This window comes from Poecilia mexicana, unplaced genomic scaffold, assembly GCF_051168715.1.
Source record: "Poecilia mexicana isolate PSO_F unplaced genomic scaffold, ASM5116871v1 scaffold_5, whole genome shotgun sequence".
NCBI lineage: Eukaryota > Metazoa > Chordata > Actinopteri > Cyprinodontiformes > Poeciliidae > Poecilia > Poecilia mexicana.
In genome coordinates, this window is record NW_028263374.1 from 5,115,828 (window position 1) to 5,133,056 (window position 17,229).

Consider the following 17,229-nt stretch of genomic DNA (forward strand, 5'->3'; position numbering starts at 1 on the left):
AGTAAATTAGGTGAAGCTATGACAATCCTGACAGCGAGGAACCTGCGGGTCACCGGCTGAAGGTCTCTCTGAGCAGCTATGAGCGATTCCTTTCCAGGTCTCTTTGGAAACCATGACTTTGCTCAAATCAAAATGGAAGAGGTGATTTTAACCGCTTATGTCCTCATATGAGTTTACGATGAGCTGTCTGACATTTTGGAGAAGAAGCAAATAATGTTACCTACCATCAGATTAAGTAAAACTTGCTTTTGGGTTAACTAACACATTATTTTGTAGATTTAAGAAAATGTACTATTAATTTAATTCTGTGGGATTTGATGTAACAAATTAAAGCCATGACTGACATAAAATGGTAAACCTCAAGCTTTGAAGTGTTTTACTGGGATTTTATGTGATCAACCAACCAGCACAAAATAACACATGGATATAAAATGGGGGAAAAAATGTTTGACAAAAGCGTGACATTCACTTTTATTAAACACTAAGAGTGTTTGATGTCTTTTGAACCACCTTTGACTGCAAGTCTTTGGGAGTACATGCAGAGCTGGGTTGAAGTAGCTCAAGTAAAAGTAAGAAATATCTATAAAATAAAAAATTCAAGAAAAAGTTAAAAGGTATTTGGTGAAAAGGCTATTAAGTACTGAATAACTGATCAGAAAAATCGGATTGATCGTTTAAAAATGGTTGCATGACAAAAAAAAAGAAAAAGTTATGTGCAAAGCTTGAGAGATTAATACAAATAAAGACACAATTACAAAATATCAAATTAAGGTAGAAGATATACTTTTTTATTTTGTTTGTACAAAACTTATTAAACTAGTCCAGTATGTGTATGTATGTTAAAACAGGGTAAAGTACATCCGCTAACAATAAAATGTTTACTGCAACCTTTTTACGTTTCTCAGCAGAAAGGATCGAACAAGAGATCAACAAAGCTGGTGTTCAAAGAGGTCTCACTTCAACATAAACTTCAGGTCTGTTTCTGCATCTGGTATATTTGTGGTTATATTTGTTCTTCATTCAGTGAAGTTACTCACAGTGGGTAGAATATCCAGCACACACACACACACACACACGGTCATGTTTTTACATTGACTTCCATTCATTTTCTGCAGCCTAACCCTTACACTAACCCAACCCCACTCTGTAAACAGAAATAGGTCCCCACAAGGATATGAAAACCTAGTTCACACACACAGAGGTGTTTAAATTCAGGTGTTTGTCAGATACACTCTCAGTTTTACTGAGTACTTTCCAGTTGTATTATAACTTATTACTATATATGCATATGTTGTTGCTGTTTTGTTTTCTTCTCTTTCTGCAGGTTTAGAGGCAGACTCATGTTCTCTCTATACTTCTTTCCTACCTACTTTACTTTTAAACATTTTCGTGGCCATTATACTTGAAATAAATCAAATGCAAATTCTAATAAGGTTTCATATACAGTTCCTGAGCATGTGACCCCTTGTTGTCACACATACATATATATATATATATATATATATATATATATATATATATATATGCACATATATATGTGTTTACTTAGTTTGTTGGGCCTCATCTTGACACATAATTCTAAATTCCACACTGCTAAACAGGACAATAAAATAAAAATACTTTAGGTTTGAACTTTGACTGGGACGTTCTAACAGATTCCCGGAGTCCCCCTCCCCCCTAGGATTTCACTGAGTTTAACCCCCTGACACTAACCAGAATCTCTGTCTGTCCTGAAGAGAGGCAACCCCACATCATGACGCTGCCACCAGCATGTTGATGGTGAAGTGCATTTCTAGTTTTGTTGCACTCGCAACATTTTGCATGTCAGCTAAAACGTCCGACTTTGGTCTCGTCTCGTCTTGTTCATGTAACCTGAACACGGCCGGCTGCAAACTGTAACAAAGTTTTCCTACAATATCTTTCCTTCTTGCTATTTTCCACAAGTTTGTAGAGGACAGGACGCACCTCACGAGTCACACAGGCAGAGAGCCTTGTTAACTCTTTTCTTCATTTTAATTGGACAGGAGAGCTGCCGCGGCACAGCTATGCTGGGGTTCTGGAGTGCGTCGGATTGTCTGCGGGCCTCTGTTTGGATAAGGCCGTGTGTCCATTGTCTCCGATGCCCCAGCTGGACCGAGGTATGCCTCCATGCTCCTGAAATAGATGGACAGCTGAGGGCTGCCTTGCATACCGAGGGCAGGGCCGGCCACGCGGGCTGAGCTCCTCTGACCCGCACCGCAACTTAGCACAATGAGGGATGGGGTATTGTCTGGAGCCAGAGCGCAATGTCAGGGGCCCCCCAGGCCCCTAAACCGCTAAAAGACTGATTAACTCTTGCTGCATATTGCTATCGGCTCTGTGTGTGTGTGTGTGTGTGTGTGTGTGTGTGCGTGTGTGTGTGTGTGTGTGCGTGTGTGTGTGTGTGTGTGTGTGTGTGAGACTGATGGAGGTTGGGTGGTGGTGGTGGGGGAGCGAGTAATTGGGGCTTTAGAGTGTGTTTGTGCCACGCGTCTGCCCGTCTCCACACCGCTGAGCTGGCGGCTAAGACCTGAGCTCACACAGTTGCTGCAAGGTATTGTGGGCAGGCATGAAGCGATTACAGAAATATCCACCGGCGATGAATGCTTTGATCCAAAACGAATCTCTGCTTCACCCCTCCGAGTTTAGGTTACTGCTACAGCAATGAAACGGCGACCTTTGAGGGCCGAAAACAGCCGCTTTAAGGTGGAAAGAGAGCAGGAAACGTGCAAGGGAGCTGAAGGGCCCCGCGAGGTCAAAACCACATTTAACCAGCGAAATAAAGAATGTCTTTATTCTTAATAATTATATAATACAATTTGTGTTAATTGTTACATATTAACCCTTTATTTTTAAACCAGTTTCAGCTGAAAATCGGCATCAACTGCGGTTGAATAATTGTTTTTTTTACATATTTACTAGATTTAAACGGAATGAAATATTTTAAAAAATATTTATCTTGCAACATTACACTTGAAAGAAAAAACATTATTAGGTAACAAATTTTAAGGATCCAAATTGTCAACATAAAACTTAAACTAAAACTTACAGTAGATAATGTGTGTATATTTATGTTAGAACAGAGCAACATGTTTCCAGTGAGAACAGCTCTACTGGCTCAGAGGGTGGAAAAATACATTTAGATTAAGATCCTTGTTCTTCAGACAGTGAAGTTACCCCAGAAATTTTACTCAATTAAAAGTAAAAAAAAAAAAAAAAAAAAAAAAAAAAGTGATACAGCAGAACTATTCCTAGTTTGTTTCTTTTAACTACTCTACTAAATGTAATTAGGTACTTCTCATCTCTGGACGGTACAACTTCAGGTTTTAAACTTTGGTTATCTCTTAATAATCAAAATTGGTTGTTATACCGTTTGCATATTTCCCAGTCGTAAAAATGTCACATTTAGCATCTTTCCATCACTTTTTCCTCTGACAAACCCCAACGACGGCATTTTCACCGGCATTTAAAATTCTTCTTTTAGTTTACTCACTATAGGACGTTTAAATAAATCAAACTATTTCAAACATTTTTTTGTTGCTTTACTCTTAAATATTGCTATATTTACAAGTCACCTTGCTGCTAACAGGACTAAGAACTGCTGTTGTAAAAATATTTCTATCCATTTATCTTTTTCACACCATAAACCTCCATGAAATTTTTTGCTTTTCAAAATCTTTTACATTTGAAATAAAAATAATAATGATAATTTTGTATACTTTGATACACAGGTAGACATTAGCTGAGTCAGTGTAACGCCCTGAGTATTTTTATATCAGTATACAGTTATTTATTCCCCCAGCAGCTGTCGGTTGGAAGATGTTTTCCTACATTTGATTTTAAAAGGAAATGACATTTTGGATAATAATAGGACAACATACAACAGGTATCAATAATCAATAATCCATCACAGGCGGTGCAAGCACACCAGCTGACCCAACAGACATGATCTCTGACTGTGGGAGGAAACCGGAGAGAACGCAGGGGGAAAACATGCAGAAAATCTGAAACCAAGAGCGAACGGCTCCACGGCAACAGTGCTACCGATTTATCTTATCTGATTCAGGTTGGCACTACAAAACGTTATCACTGCCAGTCAGAAGAAAAATGTTAGTTAAATGAAAATATCACAACAATAATAATATATTTTGCAACTTATTCTAGTTTTTTTTTTTTTTTAAGAGTAAGAAAATGTTTGACACATTTGGTCCCGATTTTGTTGCTGGTATAAAAATAAAAACCTGGGATAACTAATCCCAGTCCGGCTGCAGTTAATTTCTCCTGCTGGCTCTGGGTGGATGACCTGAAGCGACCGCAGCCGACCGCGCCAGGTCGGGTTTGGTGTCCAGAACGTCACAATGTACATCAGCAAACTGTCGAACTGACCTGAGTGAAGTCATGCCGCTGTCGTCTTCATATTAAATGGAATTGGTGTCAAACATTTGTGAAATATAAATTTTGTTTGTGCTGTTATAATTTCTAAGATTTAAAAAAAAAAAAGAAAGAAGTTTCCAGAGGTCACCAGAGGTCAACCTTCCCTCTCTCCAAACTGACATTTATATAATTTTATGTTTGCGGTGCCTTGTGCAGTTAACAAAAAAATTCTCCACCACATTTGTTTATTTTTCTAAATGTGGTGGAATTGGTTGACCTTTGATGACCTCTGGAAACATTTAGGGATATCTTTAAAATGATAGAGGCACAAACAAAAAAAAAAAACTTAGTTTCTTTTTTTTTTTTGCTGCACAAACATTTGACAATAACTTGGTTTGATTTGAAGGACTCGGGTGAAGAGCGAGGAAACCTTCACTCAGGTCTCATCAGGTCGCCGGACGCCTGGATGTCCTGGAGCCTTGACTCAGCTCAGCTCTCTTTCTTTGACTTCACTTCCAAATTAAACACACAAACATCGCACGGGTGAATCAGTGTGGGAACGAGCCCGACTGCGTTGAGACCCAAATGGTTTTGAGGAGCAGAGGGAGCGTAAGGAGAGCCGCGGGCTGGAGAGGTCAGCTGTTGCAGGGAGCTGCAGCGAAGCGGTGCAGAGAGATGTGCAGGGGCAACGATGCAAGCCTCGCGTACACTCTTAATTCTGTTTTCTGTGTGTGTGTGTGCGCGCGTGTGCGTGTGTGTGTGCTTTTACGGGACGGGAGTGTCCGTGTTTGTGGACTTATTTAAAGCCGGCAGCTCTGGGGACTTTGGGAACTCGTCTCCTCCTCGCGTGTTATCAACATGCCATTTTTTTTCCTTCTTCTTCTTCTTCTAACGGCGCACCGAGTGACAGGGTACACAAACCAGCCGCTGCCTCTCTGAAGAGACCCTCGTCCCAGAATAGCTCCCGGCCGGCCCGCTCTATCTCACTGATGCCCAAGAAAAGTTGCAGCCATCACGGCAACACCTCTCCCGCCTGCCACGGCGACAGATAACGGCGTCAACCGGGATCACACGCCCCTCCGCTCCCTCCGCCACGCCACTCAACCAACTGTTCACAACGTTTTTCACAATTTGTCATGCCACAAACACAAGCAATGTTTTTTTTTTGTTTAATCAGTATGCAATGTACGCAAAGCATAAGAGTGAAAAGGAAGAAAACTGAAACAAAATAAACAAAAATCTAAAAAGTGCGGCGCACATTTGTAGCCCTTCTCAGTTAGATGCCTCTAAATAAAATCAAGCAGAAGTCATAAACAGCAACTGTGTGTAAATTGCTCTCAGTAGAAATGCAGCTGTTCTATATTTCTGTTTTGTTTTAGTTAACAAACAGCACAATGAAGACAAAGCAGACGAGCTTAGAGGAAATGTAGTGGAGGAGTTTGAAAGGGTTAGCTTATAAAACAACATCCCAAGTTTCAAACCAGTCGTCACACCTCCTGACCACTGGAACATTTTTAAGAAACATAACCTAATGAGCTTTGGCAACTTTATTAGTTTTTGTTGTTTTCTTAAACTGCTTCATAAATGCATTGGTTACATAGAGCCTGAGTCATTACAACCCTAACCCTGCATTTGTTCAGAGACAGGATGACAATAAAAGCACTGCGAGTCGTGACTGTGAAATGAAAATTGAGCAGGACCGTTTGATTTTAACACCATGTCTGACTTTAAAATATTTACTTCAAAGCTTAAAAAAGATTAACCAGAACTGAACTGGTTTTTAAATGTTGTGTTTGTTTTTACTCAGAAGTTTTAAATATGTTAAGTTTTTCCTCTAACCTTTTTTTTTCTAGCTCTAGAGTTTTTAAATTTGAACATTCAGTGTTAATGTACTGATGAAATGTTTGTTACCGTGTGGGCGCGCCTTTTGCGGCAGCCATCTTGGGTCCTTGCTAAACAGGAAGCCCACCTCAAACCCGGCTCTTTTACAGGAAGTACGCAGCTAAGAGCCACAGTTTGATTGGTTTCAAAGTTTAAGTAATTTAAAGAATGAAATGACTTGTAAATTGTAGATCTTCATACATAAAATGTTTGTTTGATATTTTATTATTGACAAATAATTGTTAATTATATAAATATGTGAAGGTAAACTTTGTTTCCTGTTTCCCACTCTGGAAGGCCGAGGTGATTGGCCAGTTTGAATTCAGAAGGCGGGTCTTGACATGTGGACCACGGAAGATTGTTGGTCGATCTTTTGGATAATCTGTGGAGGGAGCTAAAAGATCAGGCCTGGGGAACAAATCGTCAAAATACCATGGAAACAGACAAAAGGACAATCAGAAACTACAAGAAGAGGTTCGATGCTATAATGCAAAAAAAAAAAAATTACATGTGGAAAACTATGCATATCATTCTAAACAATCAATTTTTTTTTTAATATAAGGTGAATTAGAAATATTTTTATGTTCTTCTGAGTGATGTGTGTCTCATTTCTAATCAGAAACAAACTTTGAGTTTGAATCTAAATCTGCCAGAGCTTTGAAACGTCTGAGGCTTAACTCTCTGGGTTTTATGTTTCAGAATGACCCAGTGAATATTAACCAAGACCTCAAAACTGATCCTTTCAGATGCCCTTCATCAAATCTGCTTGAATCCGAACCGCTTCGGGGGAAAAAAAAACTCAAAATCTTACCAAGTATTTGTGTTTAGTTTATAGTGAAAATATCTCAGCAGGCTTTAAAAGAGACAAAACTAACTTACAAGTAACTTTTTGTAAGATTTCTTTGCTTTAAGTCAATAATTCATCAATATTATTATTGGATTATGACATGGGAAAAATGTCTTATAATAAGTGAAACAATCTGCCAGTGGAACTAGTAATTTTTATCATCAATATTAAGGAATTATGGACTTAAAACTCACTCCTATATTTTGCTAAAAACTTTCTTGTAAGTTAGTTTTGTCTTATTTCAAGTGTAAGACATTTGCACTAGAAGCAGAATGTGGTTCTATAAAGTGGAACCAAATACTAAGTTTCGCCACACTTTCCATATTTTTTAATTGTAAAGAACAAAAAGAGAAAAAGGAAATCATGCACCTTTAATTTGTTACACTTAACAGTTATCCTCTATGTTTGTTGGTCTATCAAAGGGCCTAATAAAACATCAAAGCTTATGGTCGTAACACGTGGAAGTTCAAGGAATACTTTTGCTAGGTTGTGTGTGTGTGTGTGTGTGTGTGTGTGTGTGTGTGTGTGTGTGTGTGTGTGTTGTGAAGCTCGTTTGGGACCAATTTACAGAACCAATCAGGAATGCTGGACTCTGGCTTTGTCTATTCTGAGAACCTCTGGTCCTCTTCCCTCCCACTCCACCTCCCCCCAACCCCACGCCACGCTTAAGGTCACAACAAATCACCCAACACACACATTTACGTTAACTATGAACTCAAACGTAACCCTCTACTCTATCAAAGCAAAGTTTCTTCTGATTTATCAATCCAACATGGCTGTCGTCTTTCTTTCTTTGGTTCTGCTGGACCAAAGCAGAACAAACATGCTGTATTATAAGAGGAACAAGGTAATAAATTCCCCTGCAGATGAGTGGAAACTGGGTGTTTTTGTGGTGTTGGCTTCACCTCATAGTGATTCCGGAGCCAGCGCTTCATGCGCCATATTTTTCTCTCTATTAATAAAAGCCCGTGTATTTATAGTAGCGCGTTTAATGCCACGCAGCTCCTGAAATAATCTCTCCTAAGGTTGCGGCCGCACAATAGCGCACATCCCTGGCAGCCCCTGACATCACCGACCTGCCGCAGCGCGGCTCAGAGGGCAGCGGTTCCTCAGCATCAAAGTCAAAGGAGCCCCGGTGAGCTCATGTTTGAGTTTCAGAGCGAGCCCAGCCCGAACCGACCTCCTCTAAGTCTCCGGCTCTGGACGCAAATCATTGTCAAAAAAATGAGAATGATGCTCTGTCAGAGTGAAGAAAAAAAAAAGAGATAAATCCTCCTCTGCTGAGATGCTCCCAGCTTTCCCCCCTCCACCTCCACCTCCAACACACACACGCGGGCGCACACACACACACACACACGCACACACCCCGACTCCCCCTTTTCAGTGTGTACAGTGCATGAAATATCTGGGATACAAAAATAGCCGGCTTGGGTTTAGCGCTATGACAAAAACGTAGCTTTCCTTTTGTGTCAATTGAGACGGAGGCTCCGCACCAATGGGCTGCGGAGGAGGTGGCATATGCTAATGAGGGACAGATGTCCAATGATCGTGACCTTGAGGGAGCGGGCTATAAAGCGGGACACATCTGAGGGAGGTTTCACTGAGTAGCGGCTGTGCTGAGGTCAGCGCGCTGCGTCTTTGGCGCTGTGTGGACGCTTTGGGCTTTTTTCTTTTTTTTTTTTTTTGCGCGCAGATTGGCCGCATTTATAAGAAACTTCAGCAGAATACGCAGCCGTTTTAGATTTTTATTTTAATCTTAGTCCATATATTTGCATGTATTTTTATAGCACAGTCTCATTTGGAGATGACAGATTAATTCAAAAAACAAACAAACAAACAAACAAACAAACAAACAAACAAAAACGGCCAAGCAAGCAACGCGCTCCAGAAACCCAAGGCCCGAGCGCAAAGATTTGTTTTCCCAACCGAAAGGATTTCCACAAGTCGTCTCCACCTGATCTCTAATGTCGCGCTGTGAGGTGAAGGAGTTTGAGGGGTTGGGTGGGTGTGTGTGTGTGTGTTGGGGGAGAAGGGAGAGAAGCAGTGCCGCTTTTACGCACGGCTGAAGTGGAGCTGCTGGTGGCGCGCCTCCCACGGTGGGCCCCGTACAGGCAAGGCCTTGTTAGATTTACACGGCATGTGTGTGGAAAAATGAGAGAGTTTGGGTCTGACATGAGCTTTTAGAGATTTGTGAAATTCGTCAATGTTCAAATGCAAACTTGAAATCTGATAACATGCAAAGAGATTAAAGAGAAGTAGGACAGAATTAGAAATCAAACTTCTGCTTGTTTTAAGGCAAAATACGATAATTGTGTGCACTTATAAGATTTAAATATATCCGATTTATTTTTTTACATAGATTAACTTATTTTTATGATATAATAATAATTTTATTTCATTTCATGATGTTTTTATGACGTAAAGCACTTTCAACTGCCTTGGTGCTGACTTATTTATTGAATCGTGGCATTAAATTAGAAGTAAACCACTTAAACCATTAAACATATTTTCTAATGACAGTGGAAAATATAACAACACTCTGCTGTGATTTTTTAGGTTAAACAAGTCTGGAACCAGAGGAACTGATTGGGTGAGCCTTCATCCTGGTCATCCTGGTCGTCTCTGCTCAGCTTCCTGTGTGATCGCTTCATTCGATTCGCAGCAGAGGAAGTCTGAACGCGGAGCAGCTCAAGACGCTCCATGTGAGTGAAAACTGCCTCCATGTTTCCTTCAGAAGTAGGATTAAATAATAAGAGGTCAGGTTTGAGCTGGACTCAGGACGGGGTTACGGGTCAGGTAGGACAATAAATCTCATGCCACGTTCCTCCTCAGGCCTCCTCCAATCTCTGATCCCCACCGTTGTCATGGCGAATCCACGCAAACCAAACCCGGACTCACCGAGACGATCAGTGCTCCGACCCTTGCAGTCGATTTCTGTCAGGATTTTCTCTGCAGTGAGTACAAACGTACACTTAAGTACCAGGTGTATGCGTGGATACACACACACGCGCACACACACACACACACGCACACACACACACACACACACACGCACACACACACACACACACACACGCACACACACACACACACACAGAACATGTACATGTGGAAACCACATCTACAGCAGCTTCTTCCATTTCTGTTTGATTTAGAAAGTGAAAAAATAAACCCAAGCGTTAAACAGCTGACCTCATAAAGTCAGATGTTTAACAGGATTTTATCGTTTTCTATGTTTTTTGAGAGGATCTGCTCTGACGCCGTGTGTCAACCAGACCCGCCATAAGCCAACAGAACGGGATGCACAGAAAATGTAGATTAGAATGCTACATGTTATTTCTAGGATGAGATATTTATATTAATAGATAAAAAAAACATGGTGGTTGGTAGAACCAGACTGTATCAATATAAATATATCAGTGGAGCTGTGATCCAGTGAATGTTTGTCTTTGCACCTTTTCCTTTAAAATAAGTTTCTTTCTGACTTTTTTTTGGCTTATTTTCGCTATTTTGAGACTCCCATTGTACTTCTGGTGGTTTTGTATTCGGTTTTCATGAAGCCGGTTGTATCAAACCTTTACACGCTAATCACAGAGAGCAAAGAAAAGAAGGACGCGGCCGGCCAGCTCTGTCCATTACATCGTGTGTTTCTGCAGCTTTTTTAAATGTTTGAATGTCATTTTATCCTTCAGAAATAATAATCCTTTTATTATCATCCCTCTTTCCGCTTGTATGTTTTTGTTTTTTGGCGGTTTTCTTTCATCGTTCATTTTTAAAACACCTCATTTTATAGATCGACATTCTTACATTGGAGCTTTTAATTTGTTCTCTCACGGCCTTCCTTTTGTTCCTGCTTTTAATCAGAACTCCTTCAGATTAAAAATAATTCTGATTCTCGTCTTCATCTTACAGCAAAGCTTTGTAACTAAATTAGAGGAGCAATTTAAACCGCCTCAATTGGCAATTATTGGAAGATGGCAGAATAAAATGGAAATAATACAATGCAGTTATTATTAAAGTGTTAAAATTTTAAATTTGAATGAAGTAGAGAAGCTTATCAGGGCCAGATTAATAAAACAAGACATTTGCTATTCACAACAACATATAAAAAAAAAGGAAATAAAACAAAATATGAGATTTTATCCGATCCCTGAAAGGTGGCCATGTTGGGTGTCTATCAACCCAGCAGGTCGAACTGAACAAAAATCACTTTGTCTCAGCACTCTGTAACCTTCCCATAAAGATGTAATAGAAAATTGTTCCCTATAACATAAAAAGATATCAAGTCTGGGTATTCCCCAAGCAAACCCACTTCTAGACCGCTGTTGTTATCAGTATTTGAGTTTTTACATTTTATCCAGCATGAACTAACCCCCAAAATCTAGATAAAAAACAAATGAAACCTCATCTATTCTTACCTCCGTTTTTCTTTCTTTCTTTTCAAGGAGGACGTGGCAGACTGGCTTGTTGAAGTTCTTTGTGAAAGCAGCAGTGTCCACGTGAGTGACGGCCGCGGTCTCTGCACGTAACAGGAAGTCAGCCTGAAACCTCGAAGGAGAGGCGGCTAACGCGGGATCTTCACCGTGAGTTTATTTATATCGGAATTACCTGGCTAATAAATAGCAATGTAAATATGTTAAAACTCCTTTTTTACGTGGTAAATTGTGATCTTTTTGAATCTACCTTTTCTGGTTCAAATCAATAATACGCTGATCTGAGCTGCTCCAGCAGAACAGAAAAGTATCTATGGTCAAAATCAAAATGAACAAAATGAAGTTATTTTTATTTTTTATTTAAAAATGGATCCAATTCCAATTATTTTGCCTTTACAGGAACCAGCTATTTCTGGAGGAATCAAAGGAAGTCAAAATGATCAGTTCCTCTCTCACAGCGTCTGCCCCAAAGACCGGCAGATGGAAGAAGATCTGTGAAGGAGGAGATCATTTTCTTTTACTTTGACAAGGTGAGCCTGATGCGTGTTGCGCTTCAGTTTTTAGATGAACTTTACATCTCGTCAGTATTTTTGGGTTTAACTGGGGAATCGTGAGCAGCAGTCGGATGGACCGGAGGCAGTTAAGACTTGCAGTGATGTTTAGGGCAATGATCACATGAACATCACTTTAAGTCTGTGCTGGCTCCGCTCCGAAACGTCCAGGATCCCAGTCGGTGGCCGACAAAAATAAGGATAACCCGGGACTTCAAATGATCTTGTTACAGTTTGTAAAGATTTTTTTTCTTGCCTAAAGAAGATATTTTACTCACCTTGTTTCACTTTTGTTCATTTGCAATGATTTCTCTTTCTTCTTGCAGAAAAACAATTGGACTCAGCAGCCGTCCTCTCCGGGTGGCGACATCAGCCAGCTGCACACAGTCAAGGTGAGACGGTGTGTGAAGCTCAAATTCATACATCTGACATTCCCAATAAGCAACAGCTTAATCTACGACAATGGTAAACTTGAAACAAATGCAATTATAAAGCCTGAAATGTTGGCAGAGATCAGAACCTTTTCTGGATGAGACCGATTTCCATTTTCTTTGAGGTCTGAGAAGCCAAGTCCAGTTTTGACTGATGCCAATATTTTTTCATCCAAGGAAAAATGAGGGAATTATAACATTACCGCAACTCATTCATCAACGTATACGTCTCTGTTAATAATAATGATAATATTACATTTTAAATTTTACTCAGTTTTAATGAATTTCATGAAAAGGGTAAAAGTCAGATTTTCTAGGATCTCATTTGCAGATAATTGATGCATTTCCAATTTAAATAAGCAGCAAAATTTGCTAAAATGATATCCGAGTTCAATAAATAAATCATCAGTAAGGCATATTAACTAAAATAAATGTTAATATTTGTATTCTGACATATTTAGTTTTGCATTGCCAATTTTCAACAATCTCTGCAGAGAAAATAAGGTTTGAATCAGTTCAGTGTAATTTATTTGCAAAAAAGTTTAACTCTCCCCAGCAAACAAACAACAATGGACTAAATCTGAGTAAATAGCATTCTCACATTTGATTTAGAGACTAAACAACTGACTTATCTCATCTATCTTATTTTTTCGTCCGTTTTGTTGTCAGAATTATTTCCTCATAGCTTTACAAATAACTTCAGGGTAACTTGACAGGGACCTTGAGGAGCTCCACAATACAAATTAAGATGACAGAGATGATAGACATGAATGTTTTCCCACCCTTTGATTTAAAATCTCTTGATCGCTGACGTTCCCATGCAGAGGAAAGTCCTTGACCCGCTGGCTCCGGGGCGGGATGCCCCCCTGCCCCCCGTTGCAGTTGTTTCCCTGAACAGGTTTAATAACACCGCGAAACACCACGAGCCCTCCGTGATACTCTACACCTTTGCATTCAGTCTCCCGCTGAAGAATGACCGGTATGCAAGGGCAATGTCATCGGCGTGTGTGAGGCATGTGCTTGCCCTTGTATGGTTACCCGGCGTGTGTGTGGCCCCACCGTTAATAAGATCCCCCCTCTGCACCCTCCAGGTCCCATTCACACACGTTACGCTCGCAGGTTTCTGTCCATTCTCTTCCTCCGCTTTTCTAATTTAGACAATGCGGACGGTGTCCTCAGGGCCAGGTGGTGACATGTGTCAAGCAGCAGCTGCTTGGGGCCCTCCCTAAAAATACTAACCCCTCCCTGGATGCCCCGATGGCCCCTTTTGTCCACAGCGCCTGTATTTCTGAGCGGCCACATTGATGGGATGAGTGGTGGGTGACGGAGGATTAAAGCCGCCCGTCCGACAGAGGGCTTTGGTTCCTAAATAACCACAAACTCTCACCTTTGAGGCTTTGAGGGGCGCGCGGTGCAGAGCCATGTTAGAAATGCAATCAGCTCCCCAAACACACACACACACACACACACACACACACACACACACACACACACACACACACACACACACACACACACACACACACACTCTCCAGCCCTCAATGTGAGGTTCTTGACCAATCTGCTTTGGGTTCCTATTTAGGAACTGTGAAAGCCCTTCCAGCAGGGACCAACTCAACCTGGCAACCCTGTTTGTCTTCACATAAAACCAGCTATGGATGTGTGACTTCATGTGTAGGATTAGATATGACGGAGCGGGTCGCAGCAGAGCGGGAGCCAAAAATCGGGCACCAAGGAGAAGGCAATAAATAAACGGGGAAGTCCCCGGATAAAAATTTCTCACCTCTTGCTCCCAGCTTCTTAAACCGAACATGAAATTACCTTAACGGCCTCATTAGAGATTACGAAACCGTTCTCACAGACACACCTGGTTTTAGTTGCAACCCCGGTCAGACGGTTCCACAAACTCATCATTGGCATGGAAGGCATCTAATTGGGGATTTTTTTTTGTTACCGGTTCAAACCTTTTGCTGCGAGGGTCAGAATGGTCACTTGCAGGCTACAAAAATCTATTTTTAGAGTGGAAAACTAAAATCTTCTCGACAGTGCAATATATTAAGCATGCAAGGTGTTAATAAAACATATAAAGTTGCCTAATTTTTGTACAGAATGAATCTGTAAACCATTGTTGATCAGAAACGTAAAGAAGATGTTGCGCTGTTGCCAAACTCACAGACAGGCATGTAACGTTCACATTTTTGCAGGCCGATTCTTTGCGATTTTGGGCTCCAAAAATAGAAACAGAAAAATAAATGGCCCCTGGGTTGCCCTTCAACAACCTGTGTACTTTTAATTCGAGTTGAGTTCAGGATCATTCTAAAAGCGTTACGTTTGCCTCCTGTAATCTGTTTGAGACGAGTTCTGATCTTCATCCCATTGGAACGATCAGTGGGTTCAAGTTTCCATCGGACAGCCTTTGATTTTAGGAGGAGTTGAAGAATCTGGAGGTAATTTCTCTCCGTTATTCCACCAATTACCCAATTAAGCTAAAGGGCCAACAGTAGCATGCCATCGCCACAATGCTTGACGATTTGAAGAGGGCCTGTTGGTTTGAAAGTCTCACATTGACTTGTCATTGTATCAAGATAGTTGAATCTTTGACACCTCTGACCCAGTTGTTCTCCAGAAGGTTGATTTTTTTTTTTTTTGGTCCTTCTTCAGTTGATGTTAAATTTTCTGGCTAGTTTATGGTTAGCTTTAGCCTTGGAGATTCCAGGGCTCTTCTTGAACACTCAAAATAATTTCTTCTGAATTTTAACTTTTTGAAGAAAAAAAAAAAAGTAATAGTCACAGAAGTTGCAAGATGTACTATCAGTCTATCCCAGGGGTGGGCAACTCCAGGCCTGGAGGGCCGGTCTCCTGCATCTTTTAGATGTATCTCAACTTCAACACACCTGAGTCAAATAATGAGGCCGTTAGCAGGACTCTGGAGAACCTGACTGCACTGAGGAGGTGATTCAGCTGTTGGATCCAGGTGTGTTGGACCAGGGAGACATCTAAGAGCTGCAGGACACCGGCCCTCCAGGACCAGGATTGCCCATCCCTCGTCTATCCTGATGAAATGTCATCTCAGATGCATCATTAACGTCTCAAAATTCGTACAACAAAGTTTTATGTACTAAAACTTCAAAATTTAGAGGAACAAACATCCCAGTGGCCTCAGTAAAGCTCCTTCTAAGTTATTACCATTATATTAATTAATTTTTAATTTTAAGCAGACCTGAAAACTAAAGAGCTCAAATTCCCTTCCACACTTGGTGCTAGAAAGTTTTATTTAAATCCTCCTTCAACTCTTATTTTTATTTCCTTATTTTCAGAAATTTTTGGACCTTCTGCTGTGTCTCCAAACAAAATAAAACTTAAACCGTCTGCTGACAACCGCTGCAACCGAGAACGAGCTAATCTCTCTGAAGGAGGAAGGAAGCGGAAAGCCAGAGGACGCTCCTGAGGTCAAGTGGAAAAAGCTGCAGGAGGCGGCAGGTCGTCCTGAGAGCCGCTAATCAACGCTAACACCTCAGCAGGAAGCAGCACGGTCCCAGAGAGAACGAGAAGGAGATATCTAGGATAGGAACTGGATGGGTGTGTAGACTTTCATCATAGTGACTGAAAATTTAAATCAATTTGGCTGCTCCAACTGGAGACCCCTTTGTGGTGACGCAGAGAGACAGCATGCTGGCTTTTGAGTCTAAGGAACTGTGCAAGCATTTATTGTATCATTTGTCATGATAAATTTCTTAGAATAACTTTGATTTATTGTCACAATAAATTCTAATTATATGCAGTGTTACTTTTACTATTATTTGTTTTATGAGTAGCAATACATATCAATAAATTTCAAAATGTGATTAAATGTGGTTAGTGTGTGGTGTTAAATACAAATCACTTCTTTATGTGACTGGTGTCCTAAAGAAGCATTACAAACAACTTGTTTTTCCAAGTGCAGGATTTGTGTTTTTGACAATATGATAATAGCTTATCGTTATTATCAGAATAGTACCACCAAATATTGAGACAAAACTTTAATTCCATATCGCCCATCACTATAGCTCAGCATATGCTAAGTTAAAAGCTAACCGCAGTTTAGCTTTTGAAACAGGATTTGTTTTAGGCTCTCGTGGCCGAGACTCAACCGGAACTGGAACCTGTGAAGGCTGCGTCATAAGACCTCCATTCACGGCTCTATCCCTCTGTCCAAATTAAGATAAATATTTTAGCCAAAAGCTTCATACTGGTTCGCCCTCCAAAGGAAAATAAAAATTAAAAATAATAAAAAAACAAGCACGCAACCAAACAAAAAAACAGAAAGTGCAAATAACTAAAAACCAGCAATTCCAGTGTGAGCCTTATGATGCTAAGGACACGGCTAGCTTCCTGTGTGCGCGGTGGCCCCTAGCAGCCAGCTCGGCAAACCGTCTACAACTCGGCTCATGACGCTTCAGAATGGAACTAAATGACCTTTGGAGGAATTTATTAAAATTAGCCAGCGGGCTTAGAACAAGAACTAAATTTAGACGAGCCTGGATGTAATCCTCTGTTGAAAATGAACTCGCACGGCACAGCCATCTCATGTGATGTCTCATGTGGTTCTGGGTGACTGTGTACACCGCTGCTAATAAACATGTCCGCCTTGTGCATCTCAGTTTGTCCAGTGATGCAAGGCGTGGACGCCACGGCCAAGCATTTCATCACTGCAG

General features: G+C 40.7%; 1 long non-coding RNA gene across 1 annotated transcript; it reads left to right on the forward strand.

The window, feature by feature from the left end:
• The first annotated feature begins 8,056 nt into the window (after positions 1 to 8,056).
• On the forward strand, positions 8,057 to 16,385 carry LOC106932626 (uncharacterized). Its single transcript, XR_001421319.2, has 7 exons — positions 8,057 to 9,099; positions 9,677 to 9,822; positions 9,953 to 10,074; positions 11,566 to 11,703; positions 11,953 to 12,083; positions 12,431 to 12,496; positions 15,853 to 16,385. It is a non-coding gene; the product is annotated as an uncharacterized LOC106932626 (long non-coding RNA).
• Positions 16,386 to 17,229: the final 844 nt, after the last annotated feature.